General features: G+C 44.3%; 1 protein-coding gene across 3 annotated transcripts in view; it reads left to right on the plus strand.

Annotated features, from left to right (window-relative positions):
* fstl5 (follistatin-like 5) overlaps positions 1–15560 on the plus strand; it is a 540838-nt gene that overhangs the window by 441293 nt on the left and 83985 nt on the right. The gene's annotated exons all lie outside the window — the stretch shown is intronic.

The following is a 15560-nucleotide window of genomic DNA, read 5'->3' on the forward strand; positions in this document are numbered from 1 at the left end:
TTGCTTACAATCATCTTGAGTAATTTTTGGACCTCTTACTGAACCCAGGAGGTTAGTTACTCACTGCAGAATCCCTTTCCTCTCTGATGCTATTGTACCCACAGTATTTACAGGACTAATTTAGTCAGGTTTTTGATCAATGTTATCCCCTCAGGATGTTGATGGTGTGTATTGCCATCACTGAAACCTCCACATCAAATGTCAAAAGGAAGTTTGTTTTCTTTATTTTTCATGGGATGTGGGCATTGCTGTCATGTGTTGTTTATCCCTAATTGATCTTGCGCCAAGTGTCTTGTTCAGTGGTTTCAGTTCCTTTAGAGGGCAGTTAAGAGTCAATACATTACTACGGAGGCACAGGTAGGTCAGACTAGGTGAGGTTGGCAAGGCTTCTGCCTCTAAATGGCATTCATAAATCAAATGAGTTTCTACAATTTTGAGACTACCTTTCCAATCTAGATTTATTAAATTAATAAAAACTTTACTTGCTGTCATGGTGAGATTTTAACCTACGTTCCCTGATAATTTGCCTGGACTTCTGGATGACTAGGCGAAAGTGAGGACTGCAGATGCTGGAGATCAGAGTCAAGATTAGAGTGGTGCTGGAGAAGCACAGCAGGTCAGGCAGCATCCGAGGAGCAGGAAAATCGACGTTACGGGCAAAAGCCCTTCATCAGTCCTGATGAAGGGCTTTTGCCTGAAACGTCGATTTTCCTGCACTTCAAATGCTGCCTGACCTGCTGTGCTTCTCCAGCACCACTCTAATCTTGACTTCTGGACGACTAGCCCACTGACATAATCCTAAACCGTTGCTTCTCCCTTGATAGAGCTGGCAGTGCCTTGCACAAATGTTTGTCACTTTTCAGCCCAAGCCTGGACATTGCAGTAGGCATTAGTTGCTTTTATTCTTGAAGGAGTTACAAATAGAAATGAAACATGTTTTGTCACAAATGTTTTATCCCTTCTACTGACCTTGTGATGGGAGGAAAGATTATTGTTGAAGCATTTGAAGGTGTTGAGCCAAGGACGTGGCCCTGAGGGATATCTGAGTGTTGCTGTAGGACTGAGATGATTAACCTTCAACAACCACAACCAACTTCATTTACACCAGGTATGACTCCTACCTGCTTCTGCAATTCCCATTTACTTCAGTTTTCCCAGGCCTTCTTGATCCCACACTCAGTCAAGTGCTCTTCTGAAGCCAAGGACAGTCATTTCTCATTCATTCCTGAAATTTATCTTTTGACGTTATTTAAACCAGGTTGGATTGAAATCTGGAATTGTGTAGTCCTTTTGGAAATTATAATGAATCAACTTATAGAAAATAGGTTCACCTGATTTCCTGGTATTATGAGCACTTGATTCCAGTAACGTCACGTGTTAAGAGTGAAATGCTTGTAGAGTAAATAAACTTAGAGCAAAGTCAGTCAGTGAATTCTAGTCCTTGCTGTTGCTTCACTAACTTCTAGCAGTTTGTTGAAGCATATAATTGTTCAAGGTCTAGTACCAATTTGCACTGTTAACCAAAAATGTGTGTGGCACACATAGATTTAAAAGGTGAGAAAATACAAAGTTACTTTGAAGACCGGAAGAATTAGGAACAGGCATAGGCCATTCAGTTCCTCACACTTGCTTGACCATTCAATAGGATCATATGGCTGATCTGACATTCCTCACTTTCACTTTTGTTGACATGTATGCGCTCAAACTGTCAGGAAATAAGAGAATGGAAATGTGTTGCTGGAAAAGCGCAGCAGGTCAGGCAGCATCTAGGGAACAGGAGAATCGACGTTTCGGGCATTAGCCCTTCTTCAGGAATGAGGAAAGTTGGTCCAGCAGGCTAAGATAAAAGATAGGGAGGAGGGACTTGGGGGAGGGGCGTCGGAAATGTGATAGGTGGAAAGAGGTCAAGGTGAGGGTGATAGGTCAGACTGGGGTGGGGGCGGAGAGGTCGGGAAGAAGATTGCAGGTTAGGAAGGCGGTGCTGAATTTGATGGATTTGACTGAGACAGGCTGGGGGGAGGGGAAATGAGGAAACTGGTGAAATCCGAGTTCATCCCTTGTGGTTGGAGGGTTCCTAGCCGGAAGATGAGGCGTTCTTCCTCCAACCGTCGTTTCGCTGTGGTCTGACGATGGAGGAGTCCAAAGAACTGCATATCCTTGGTGGAATGGGAGGGGGAATTGAAATGTTGAGCTACAGGGTAGTTGGGTTGGTTGGTCCGGGTGTCCCAGAGGTGTTCCCTGAAACGCTCCGCAAGTAGGCGGCCCGTCTCCCCAATATAGAGGAGGCCACATCGGGTGCAAAGGATGCAATAGATGATATGTGTGGAGGTACAGGTGAATCTGTGGCGGATATGGAAGTTTCCTTTGGGGCCTTGGAGGGAGGAGAGGGGGGAGGTGTGGGCGCAAGTCTTGCACCTCCTGCGGTTGCAGGGGAAGGTGCCGGGAGTGGAGGTTGGGTTGGTGGGGGGTGTGGATCTGACGAGGGAGTCACGGAGGGAGTGGTCTTTACGGAATGCTGATAGGGGAGGGGAGGGAAATATATCCTTGGTGGTGGGGTCCGTTTGGAGGTGGCGGAAATGGCGGCGGATGATGCGCTGTACATGGAGGTTAGTGGGGTGGTAGGTGAGGACCAGTGGGGTTCTGTCCTGGTGGCGGTTGGAGGGGCGGGGTTCAAGGGCGGAGGATCGGGAAGTGGAAGAGATGCGGTGGAGAGCATCGTCGACCACGTCGGGGGGGAAATTACGGTCCTTGAAGAAGGAGGCCATCTGGGATGTGCGTTTTTGGAACTGGTCCTCCTGGGAGCAGATGTGGCGGAGTCGAAGGAATTGGGAGAATGGGATGGCGTTTTTACAGGGGGCAGGATGGGAGGAGGTGTAGTCCAGGTAGCTGTGGGAGTCGGTCGGTTTGTAGTAGATGTCCGTGTTGATTCGGTCGCCTGAGATAGAAATAGAAAGGTCGAGGAAGGGGAGGGAGGAATCTGAGACTGTCCAGGTGAATTTGAGGTCGGGGTGGAAGGTGTTGGTGAAGTGGATGAACTGTTCAACCTCCTCGTGGGAGCACGAGGCGGCGCCGATACAGTCATCGATATAGCGGAGGAAAAGGTGGGGGGTGGGGCCAGTGTAGTTGCGGAAGATGGATTGTTCCACATATCCTACGATGAGGCAGGCGTAGCTGGGGCCCATGCGGGTGCCCATGGCTACTCCTTTCGTTTGGAGGAAGTGGGAGGATTGGAAAGAGAAGTTGTTCAGGTTGAGGACCAGTTCAGTCAGTCGAAGGAGGGTGTCTGTGGAAGGGTACTGGTCGGTACGGCGGGAAAGAAAGAAGCGGAGGGCTTTGAGTCCTTCGTGATGGGGGATGGAGGTGTACAGGGACTGGATGTCCATGGTGAAAATAAGGCGTTGGGGACCGGGGAAGCGAAAATCATGGAGCAGGTGGAGGGCATGGGTGGTGTCCCGAACGTAGGTGGGGAGTTCTTGGACTAAGGGGGACAGGACGGTGTCAAGGTATGCGGAGAGACTAAGGGGGACAGGACGGTGTCAAGGTATGCGGAGAGACTAAGGGGGACAGGACGGTGTCAAGGTATGCGGAGAGACTAAGGGGGACAGGCCGGTGTCAAGGTATGCGGAGAGACTAAGGGGGACAGGACGGTGTCAAGGTATGCGGAGAGACTAAGGGGGACAGGACGGTGTCAAGGTATGCGGAGAGACTAAGGGGGACAGGACGGTGTCAAGGTATGCGGAGAGACTAAGGGGGACAGGACGGTGTCAAGGTATGCGGAGAGTCTAAGGGGGACAGGACGGTGTCAAGGTATGCGGAGAGTCTAAGGGGGACAGGACGGTGTCAAGGTATGCGGAGAGACTAAGGGGGACAGGACGGTGTCAAGGTATGCGGAGAGACTAAGGGGGACAGGACGGTGTCAAGGTATGCGGAGAGTCCAAGGGGGACAGGACGGTGTCAAGGGACTAAGGGGGACAGGACGGTGTCAAGGGACTAAGGGGGACAGGACGGTGTCAAGGAAATAAGAGAATGCCAGGTTCATCAGCCACATCCACAAGCTAGGCCAGATCATCACCCAATCATAACACAATGCCATCCATGCTCTCTCAACCAATTCCAACATTGCCATCAAAACAGCAGCCATTGTCATTCAGAATAGAATGAACAACTGCAAGGAAGTATATCGACAATTGAACAACCAGAAATACTATTTCAATTACCTACCAATCTGACCAAAAAACGCATCTATCAATGAAACAGATTGATTAAGACTTTTGATCCAGTCCTTCAGAGTACCTTATGCACTCTTATCCCAGTTACTTCTTGCATGGGGCACTTCTACTGCCTTTCAAAGATACACAAAAGCCAACACACATGGACGTCCCATCATATCAGGCATTGGGATCCTGTATGAGAACCTCTCTGGCTATGTCAAGGGTATCTTGAAACCCATTGAACAGGGGACCACCAACATCTGTCGTGACACCACAGATTCCTTACACAATCTTAGCACCCACAGACAAGTCAAATTAGGAACATTTCTCATTACAATGGACATTTCAGCACTCTACACCAGCATTCCCCATGACAATGGCATTGCTATAACAGCCTCAATACTCAATACCAACAACTGCCAATCACCAAGCACCATTCAACAACTCATTTATTTCATCCTCAGCCATCTCTTCACCTTTGACAGCCAGTTCTTCATCCAGACACACGGAACAGCCATGGGGATCAAATTTGCACCCCAATATGCCAATATTTTCATGCACAGGTTCGAACAAGACTTCTTTGCTGCACAGGACTTCCGACCAACACTATCCACCAGGTATATTGACGACATTTTCTTCCTCTGGACCCATGGTGAGATGTTTGCTGAAACAACTACATAGTGGTATCAGCAAGTTTCATCTCACTACCAGACTTACCATGGACTGCTCTTTAGAATCAGTCTCATTCTTGGACACATGCATCTCCATCAAGGGTGGCACTTCAGTACCTCACTCTTCCGCAGGCCCACGATAGCCTGCACTTCTCTAGTTTCCACTCCAAACATTTTAAAACAGCTGTCCCTTACAGACACGCCCTATGCATATGCAGCATCTGTTCAGATGAGGAGGAATGTGATGGACCACTGAAGGTGTTGACGGACACCCTTGTTAGAACAGTGTATGATGCTCAACTCTGTGGGGTGACACAATGATTGGCACTCTTGCCTCACAGCACTAGGGACCTAGATTCAATTCCTGCCTCGGGCGACGGTCTGTGTGGAGTTTGCACATTCCTCCTGTGTCTGTGTGGGTCTCCTCTGGTTGCTCTGGTCCCCTCCCACAACTCTAAGGCGTGCAGGTTAGGTGAGTTGGCCATGCTAAATTGCCCATAGTGTTCAGGGATGTGTAGGTTAGGTGCATTAGTTAGGGGTAAATATAGGGTAATAAGGTCAGGAGCAGGTCTGGGTGGGTTACTGCTCAGAGGGTCGGTGTGAACTTTTTGGGCTGAAGGGCCTGTTTCCACACTGTAGGGACTTTATGATTAACTCATTGATCGCCAGTTTCGACGTGCCACAGTGAGCTACCATAATGACCTCATCAGGCAACAGACACAGGATACGACTGATAGGGTACCCTTCCAGGAGCAGAGAAACCATGTTCTTTGCTGCCTGTAACACATTATCGATGAGAGTGAGCACATTGTCAAGATTTTCCCTATGCCTCCACTGCTCGCCTTTAAACAAACACCTCAGACCTCACACACAAGCACACATACACATACACACACTTACACATAATCACACTCACATACTCACACAGACCACCTCCATATATATGCTCTCTCTCTCAGACAAACACACACCCACACTCAGACTCATGCATATAACCACTCACAGGCATATACTTCATCTCACACGCACGGACACACACACAACACACCATGGGGTGAATTTGTATTTGCAGATACATTCTATTTTGTTCCAAAAGCACACAACCTACAGGCAGTCAGTCCATTGGAAATAGAACCAGGTTAGGATACAGACAGTTTCTAAACCTCACACTTCAATGCATTGTCTGAGCGGAGTGGTCCCCTTTTTTTTAATAAAACCTTATGTTATCTTGGGACTGTGACTTGAGAGAAAAATTTATATATTAATCAATCAAAACCTGCGTCCCCATTCTAAGTGATTAAAGACTTAACAGCAAGTATAGGTTTGTTCAATACTTTGCATCAGTTGCATGACACTGTGATCTTTTACTATAAAGTCTGAGTCCTATGATCCTACCCCACTAGTTACCTGACAAAGGAGCAGCGCTCCAAAACTTCAACTTCCAAATAACCTGTCAGACTATAACCTAGTATCATGTGATTTTTGCCCACCCCAGTCCAACATGAGCACCTCCACATCATTGCACTTTTCCTGTCCTTTCCCCATAACCCTTGATCCCTGACTGATCAAGAATTTATCTGTCTCAGACTTAAATACACACCAAGAACCCTCTGTGACAAGGAGTTCCAAAGATTGTCAGTCTTCTGAGGGGAGAAATTCTTCCTCTTCACCTCAGTCTTAAGTTCGGTGACAATGCTTTCTCATCTTAAAGTCTCCCATGAGGGGAACATCTTCTCAGCATAAAACAAAACAAGTTGTTAGGTTTGCAATTAAAAGTGCTAGAATATTTGGTGTAATCTAAGTACACATCCGGATTTTAATGAGTGCCAGAAAAAGGCTGTCAATAACATTAAGCTGCATTGCATCCAAACAATCATTTATATGAAATTCAGATCATAAATTAATAAATTGAAAGAGCAAATATTTTGCAGAAATAAAAATACTGTTGCAGAACACATGAAAATTTAATGATATATTCAGCGATGTTTAAAGCATGCACAATTTTGAAAAGTTACAATATGTCAAAGTCATCAGTGCAGCTAAAATCTAGTCAGTTATTCATCAGTTTTAGTTGACTGAATATATTTACTTTAATAAAAATCTAAGAGAAGAATATGCTGAAAGAATATGAGATCTGAAATTGCTTGGAGATACAAACCTCGCATTTAAACTGTTAACTATGTCAGCCAGTATCCTCCCATGTTAACTCCATTGCATCAGGATAGCTAATTAAGATCATTTTGGTGACTGTCCCTGCCGCTATTGGAATCTTTTGGACATAATACAAACCATATTGGGTCGAAGCATTAAATTCTGCTCCCTTTGGCTTATCCTATACCCAAAAGAACAATGTATAACCGAACAACATGTATAAGCATTGTCCGGCACGGTGGCACAGTGGTTAGGTGAATTGGCCATGCTAAATTGCACATGGTGTTAGGTGTAGTGTCTGTCTGTCTGTGTGGGTGGCGGGTCGGTGTGGACTTGTTGGGCCGAAGGGCCTGTTTCCACACTATAAGTAATCTAATCTAGTCATATGTCTCTTCTAGAATCATGCAATGTAGATAAGGCACTTGAAGTCTATAATCACAAAAAATGCTAAAGCTACATGAGTCTGACATTCCAGCACTGAACCCGTGACCTTAAATGTTATGATATTTCAATGCTCATCTAGGCACTTTTTAAGAGTTATAAGATTGCCCACCTCAACAAACACTGGCTGAGGAGTGGTAGATGGTGTTTAATTTGGATTGCAGTTTGGTAATACAAAAAAGGGCAGGATTTATATAATTAATGGTAGGGTTCTGGGTCATGTTAGAGAACAGGGAGACCTAGGGTTTCAGGTGCATAATTCTTTGAAATTTGCATCAGATGAAGACAAGATGGTTAAGGCGTTTAGCATGCTTCCCTTCATTGCTGAAACATTGAGTTAAGAGTTGAAATCTCATGTTGAGATTGTAAAGGACATTAATGAGGTCTGTACTGGAGTATTGTATGCAGTTTTGGTTGCCCAGTTATACAAAGGACATTATTATGCTGGGGATGATTCAGAAAAGATCTATCAGGATATGATAAGTTGTAGGACCAAACCTCCCCCCCATCCAAGGACAAAGATTCAGGTGGCAGACAGAATTTAGGCACTTTGGCAGTTTTTATTTATATTCAAACAGTCACCGGTTTGTGCAGGGAGAGGGCCAAAGACCCCTGTCCCTCCCCCCCATACCCCCCTACAAGTCTGGTCTCAATATGAAAACACAGTTGTTCCCTTAACCTTTAGCTCATATTGGAAGAGAGATCAATGACACTCTGGATTTTATGGTGTTGGTAGAGACAGTCTTCATAAGAAATGTTCAAGAACAGACATTCTGAAAATTTGTTCCAAACATTGAAATAAAGAGGTAAACTTCTGCTATAACAAACACAGATGAACTAGTGGTGTTACGGCTCCATAAAAAACTAAGAGATCAAACAAGTTCATGAAACTATGACAAGTGATCGATTCCAGCCTCATTAATCAAAGGATGCAATATTTTATACATTTTGTATTACTGTAATCAAACACAGTGTTGTTACTCTGCCCTTCCTCTTATTCCAGGCATCCAACTCTGTCTAATCAACGCCGTACATTCCTTTGGACAGCCAGAGGTTCCCCTGATCTCATGGTATTTAACAGATATTATAAACTCCAGGCCTTGAGATCTTTCTTAGAATCCTATAAATTTATTTTAAAGCACTAGCTTTCAAAGTGTGGTTGTGGAATATATGTATCTGTAATTAAATTGGAATCTATCTCTGTGATTATCTGAAGAATCTTTAACTAGACCATTTTTCTTAATATTGTGAATAATGTTTTTAAAAAGTAAATAAATAAATAACCTAACTACTGCAAAATAACTTTATTGCCATTTTCACAGCTGCATGATGAGTTCGGCTGACTGTCTTTGGGATTGAGATTTATTGTCCTTACTTTGACTGATGCTTTTTTACTTAATGGGACAACATCCTTTGATTAATGAGGCTGGAATCGATCACTTGTCATAGTTTCATGAACTTGTTTGATCTCTTAGTTTTTTATGGAGCCGTAACACCACTAGTTCATCTGTGTTTGTTATAGCAGAAGTTTACCTCTTTATTTCAATGTTTGGAACAAATTTTCAGAATGTCTGTTCTTGAACATTTCTTATGAAGACTGTCTCTACCAACACTCCTTACACCTGTAGTTCATGCAGTACTGCATTTGCCTCGGAATAATCCCTTCTGAAAGATAGTTAAAAAATGGAGCAGACTTTTAATTCTGCTTAAATCATTTGTCTGCCATTTTGTGTCTAAATGCTGGAGAAGGCTTTTAATTCTGTTTTAATCACTTTGTCATACATTTTGTGTCTCTCAAATATGGACAGCTCTAACACCAGTAATGCAGGGTTTGAGATATATAAAAAATAGACATTTATAAGGCATTTGAACAGGTTCATGAATAGGAAAGATTTGGAGGAATATGGACGAATCGGAGGCAGGTGGAGTTAGTTTAGTTTGAGAACATGGTTGGTGTGGATTGGTTGCACCGAAGGATCTGTTTCCATGTTGCATGACTCTATGACCCTATCCCAGATCACTACCTCTGGGTGAAAAACGTCTTACTCACGACCACTCTAACCTGATGCCTTTCCCCTTAAAAGTGTGCCTCCTTGCTATTGATACTTCAACAAAATAATTAGTTTAGAATTGATACTATTTTGAAAATTGAGGCCAATTTCTGAGTCTGGATCTCTTGTTGGAGACATGCAAGGGACCACATGCTCTAGATCCCTCTCAGGTAAGAGCCTTTGAAACCAATCATGAATGTTCAGAGCAAACACATTCAATTCCCTGCTTACTTACTGGACCACCCAATTGACTTCTAAATAGAGGTATAGTGGAACAGAAAAAGAAGAGTGACATATTTTGGATTATGTATTCTTCTGTTTATGCTGGTAAAAGGAAAACCATTATGCTTAATGTTTGAGTTTATAATAATTGGCAGAAAATTGTTTTAACTTCACACACAACATTTCGTGGCATTTTGTCCACTATTCTCATACCCTATTCCTTCAAAATGTTTAAATATTTCTATTACTGTAGTTTGTCCCTTCAAAATGTTTAAATACTTTTATTAGTCAGTGGGTGACTTTGAAAGAGGGACTCATTCAAATAGAGAAAAGACATATTGCCACAAATTGGAACAGGTAGTCAAACCGAACTAAAACTCCCCGGATGGAGAAGAAGATAGAAATTAAGATAAATAGGTAAAATAAATTACAAGTGTCAGGTAGAAAATACAATTGGGAACCAAGAGAAATGCAGATTATTCAGAGGAGGTAAACCTGTATATCAGAGAAGCAAAGAGAGATTATGAGAAAAGATTGGCAGCCAAGGTAAAGGGGAAACCCAAAGTCTTTGACAGGCGCATCTATAGCAAAAAGGTGGTGAAAGGATGAGTAGGAACCAAAAAGCTCTGTCACTAAAAGAGCTCAAAATCGCTAAGAGGAAGTGTTAAGTAGGCTATCGAAGCTTACATTTGCCAGATACTGTACGAATGAAAAGCATCCAAGGATATGAAGGAAATAAAAGTGAAATTTATAGGGGGACTGGCCATAATATGTCAGTCCTTCTTCAGACTTAAGGGAGGTAGTAGAGGACTGGAGAATTGCAACTGCACATTCTTGTTCATAAAAGATTGTTAGGATAAGCCAGTAGTTAGGCAGAAGTAGGTACTGCAGATGCTGAAGATTAGCGTCAAGATTAGAGTGGTGCTGGAAAAGCTTGGAAGGTCAGGCAGCATCTGAGGAGCAGGAAAATCGATGTTTCAGGCAAAAGTCCTTCATCAGGAATGCTCATCAAGATTCCTGATGAAGGGCTTTTGCCGGAAACGTCGATTTTCCTGCTCCTCGGATGCTGCCTGACCTGCTGTGCTTTTCCAGCACCTCTCTAATCTTAAGCCCAGTAGTTACCAATCAGTCAGCTTAATGTCACCTGCAAAAAAGCTCCAAGGAACATTTATTCAGGACAGAATTAGTCAAAATATGAAAGAAAAATGGGTTGTTTAAGAAAAACCCAGCACAGTCTCTGAATGAAAAATCTTGTTTAACTAACTTTTTTAAAAAGTAAATTAGATTAGATTCCCTACAGTATGGAAACAGGACCTTCGGCCCAACAAGTCCACACTGACCCTCTGAAGAGCAACCCAACCCCCTACCCTATATTCACTCCTGACTTGATAATTTAGCATGGCCAATTCACCTGTCCTGCACATCTTTTTGGATTGTGGGAGGAAACCCACGCAGACACAGGGAGAACATGCAAACTCCACACAGACAATCACCCAAAGCTAGGATCAAACCCAGGTCCCTGGCAGTGTGAAGCAACAGTGCTAACCACTGAGCCACCATGCCACCCACTTGCTTGAATACTCGGAAGAGGTAATGGGAAAGTTCAAAGAGGATAATGTTGTTGATGTGGTTAATGTAAACTTTCAAAAGGCATTTGATACAATGCTTTTCAATAGTCTGCATTTCAAACTTTCTGTGAAGATTTCTCTCAAGAAATGCAATACAAGACATCAACACCTGGAAGACACTCAGTCAGAAGAAACTAACTCAGAGGAAGCTTCTGTAGAAGGGAAACAATTCTCTGAGAACCCCTGTCAGCAAGAGGAATTACACAAAAGGAATCTGAGAGAGGAATCTCAGGCCAAGGACCAATTCTACTTCAAAGAAACACCTACTAAATCTGTGGTGGGAAATGTGGCTGTAAGATTGGGCTAATCAACCATGCAGGGACCAACATAATCCATGAAGCTTCACACGGAATTTCCTACACAGAAAATCATATTCATTAGCAAGTTATTGCCAATGATGACACAACAGATCTGTGAGAAAGATTACAGCTCATGGAATAAAATGACCAGTAGCATTGTGGATACAACATTGGCTGAGTGTCGGAAAGTAGAGTCATGGTCAATGGGTGACTGCTGCTTCCACTGGTGTAGAAGACCACCTGACTGCTGTTTCCACTGACACCGGACACCACGTGACTACAGACATTATTGACTACTGGGTTTCTTCAGCTTCCGCCCAAGTCACCATTCCAGCATATCCCTCCACTCATGATGAAGTTTCCAATCTCGCTCCTGGCCCCAACTCAACACTCAGCCCCAGCCCCAGGCCACAGCCATGCCGGTATTCACCATCCCGCTGGACCTCTCCCTCACTGAGGCTAACCGGTCAGTCCTCAGCAAAGGGTTCACCTTCATTCCCCTCTACCTACACGTGACCAAAGTCCGCGCATGTCATGATGTCAAACTCTTTTGCATATTGCCTATCGCCTCTATTTCCACATCTATTTCTTTGAACGAGAATCCAACCTACCCTCTAATGGCCTTTCCCCTGCCTCAGGCAATGTTCATCCTCCTCGACATACTCTCCCAGCCTCTGACATTCCCTTGACTTGTTCAACGCAAACTGCCACTGCGACATCAATCACTTGGGTGTCCTTGCCCATCTCACTTACTCCAATCTCTCCCCATTGGAATGCGCAGCCTTGCACTCCCTTCGCTCCAACCACAACCTCACTATTAAATCTGTTGCTAAGGACAGCACGGTGGTAGTATGGCATTGGTAAGGCCAGATGCTAACTCTCTGACACCTCTTCCGACCATCTCCTTGATTATGACCCCACCATTGATCACCAAGCCTTCACCCACCAACCATCAACAACATCATCAATTCATGAACCCTCCCATCCACAGCTGCCAACCTGATAATTCCCCAATTCCACATCATCGGTTTCTACCTCCTACCCAAAATCCATAAATCCGACTCTGCTGGTCAACCCATTGTCTCTGCCTGCTCCTGCCCCACTGAGCCCATCTCCTCCTACTTCTACTCCATTAGTTCCTATTTGGTCCAGGAACTCTCTACCTACATTCATGACACAACCCACACCCTCTACCAAAACTTTCAATTCCCTGGGCCCCAACACCTCATCATCAACATGGACATACAGGCCCTTTACACCTGTATCCCCCGCATAGACGGCTTCTTCCTCTCCCGCAGGCCCAATCAGTCCCTCTCCACTGACACATTCACTTGGCAGAACTTGTCCTCACACTCAACAATGTTTCCTTTGACTCTTCCCACTTCCTACAAACGAAAGGGATAGCCATGGATTTTGCATGCCTCCCTCTTTGTAAGATTCACTGAACAGTCGCTCTTCCACAAGCACGCCGACACCACCCCTCACCTCTTTATTATATTGATGACTGTATTAGTGCTGCCTTGTGCTCCTGCAAGAAGCTTGAGAAGTTCATCAGTTTTGCTAACAGCTTCCACCCCATCTTCAAATTCACCTGGATCATTTCTGACTCCTCTCTCCCCTTCCTGGATCTCTCTGTCTCCATCTCTGGGAACCAATTCATCACTCACATCCAATTCAAACCAACTGTCTCCCACAAATACCTCCTCTCACCACCATCCTGTAAAAATGCTATCCCTTACTCTCAATTCCTCCACCTCCACCGGATCTGCTCCCAGGTGAGGCATTCCACTCCAAAACATCCCAGATATCTACCCACTTTAAGGACCCTAGTTTCCCCTTCTTGGCAATTAAGGATGCCCTCAACCACTTCTCTTCCAGTCCCCGAGCTGCTGCCCTCAAATCCCCTCCCTCCAGAAACAATAAAGATAAAGTCCCTTTAGTCCTCCCATACCACCCCACCAACCTCCCCTCTGATATTTCTGCCACCTACAATCAGATCCCACCACCCAAAAGATATTCCTTCCCCACCCCGTCCACTTTCCACATGACTGTTGACTCTACAACTTCCTCATCAACTCCACGTTCCCCACCAATCTCTCCACCACATCTGGAAAGTTCCCCTGTAGCCCCAGGCAGTGCAACACCTGCCCCTACATCTTCACCCTCACCTCTGTCCAAGGCTCCAAACAATTCTTCCAGATTCAACAGAGATTTACCTGCACTGCATCCAATCTGATCGATTGTATCCATTACTCCCGATGTGGTTTCCTCTATATCAGGGAGACCAAACGCAGGCACAGGGACAAGTTTGAGGAGCATCTGTGCTCTGCATGAATCAACCAACCTGACCTTCCAGTTGCTATCAATTTTAATTCCCTTTCCCACTGTCCTGGTGACATGTTCATCTCTGGCCTCCTCCACTGTCAGAGTGAGGCTAAACATAAACTGGAGGAACAGCACCTCATCTTTTGCCTGAGTGGCTTACAGCCTAATGGCTTCAATATCGACTTCACCAGCTTCAGAATCCCTCCATCCCTGGCGTTGTCCCATGTCTGGCCCTCCCCCTCCTACTCACCTCGCTGAGCTGACCTAACCTGTCCATCTTCCTACTCACCTCTCCACTCCACCCTTCCCACTGATTAATCACAACAACCCTCTATCTGCATCTACCTATTACTATCCCACCTACCCTACCCCCAGCACCAACCCCCCATTTACTTGTGAGCTCCCCTCCCTTTCCCCAGTCCTGACAAAGGCTTTCAGCCCAAAATATTGAATTTCCTGCTCCTCTGATCTGCTGTGCTCTTCCAGCTTCACATCTGTTGACAGTGGTCAGTGGGTGGTTTTTGGACTGTGGAAAGGTTAGCAGTGAAGTACCCCAAGGGTCAGTATTGATATCCTTGATTTTCCTGATATATATTAATGAACTAAATCCTAATATGTGAGACAATTTCAAAATTGTGGATGATAGAAAATTAGAAAGCATTGTAACCTGTGAGAAGGGTAGCATGGAACCTCAAAAGCACATTGACAAATTAATAGTAACAGATGAAATTCAGTGCATGATGAATTTTGGTCTGGAGAACCTGGCTAGGTGATATAAATTGGGAAATACAATACTGATGGGGATGCAAGAGCAGAGGGAACCGATAATATGTGCAGAAATGATTGGAGGTGGCAGAGAACAGTTAATGAAATATACGGTATCCTGGGCATTATGAAAAATGGCATGAAGTACAACAGCAAGGAGCTAATGCTGAAAATATGTCAGACATTTGTTGAAACTCACCTGAGAATTCTGTACCGTCCTGGTGCCACTCTATAGAATGGATATGAACGCATTTCGAAGAATGTAGAAGAGATTGATTAAAATAGTTCTAGTGATGAAAATTATCAGTTGTGAGGATAGACTGCAGAGATTCACCCTGGAGATAAGAAGTGATATCTAATGGAAGTTTTCAAAATCATGAGAGGTCTGGACTGAATAGATAGGGATAAATTGTCCCCACTTGTAAAGTGCTCGAGAGTGAGAGTACACTGACTTAAAGTGGTTTGCAAAAGTAGCAAAAGCAATGTGATTTAGAAAAACGTTTCACTTGAATGGAATGCACTGCCTAGAAGTATTGTGGAGGTGAACCGGAGAGTGGAACAAATTTACAATGCTCATTGGATCGCTGGTGCTGACATGATAGACTGAAAGGCCCCCCTTTGTGCTGTGACACTTCAGTGATTCTGTGATAGTCCTTCTTAAAATTATAATAGGAATGAACATGTCATGAGTGATTTTAATCGTTCAGGTTGGTTGGATCTTTTTTGTTCATTTAATGTGCCAGAATGTCAGCTTAGATTATTTGATATTACTTATTCAAATGTTTGCCACGTATTT

The sequence above is a fragment of the Chiloscyllium plagiosum genome, unplaced genomic scaffold (genome assembly GCF_037043375.1).
Source record: "Chiloscyllium plagiosum isolate Xiang-an unplaced genomic scaffold, Cpla_swu_hap1 HiC_scaffold_1, whole genome shotgun sequence".
NCBI classification, from domain to species: domain Eukaryota; kingdom Metazoa; phylum Chordata; class Chondrichthyes; order Orectolobiformes; family Hemiscylliidae; genus Chiloscyllium; species Chiloscyllium plagiosum.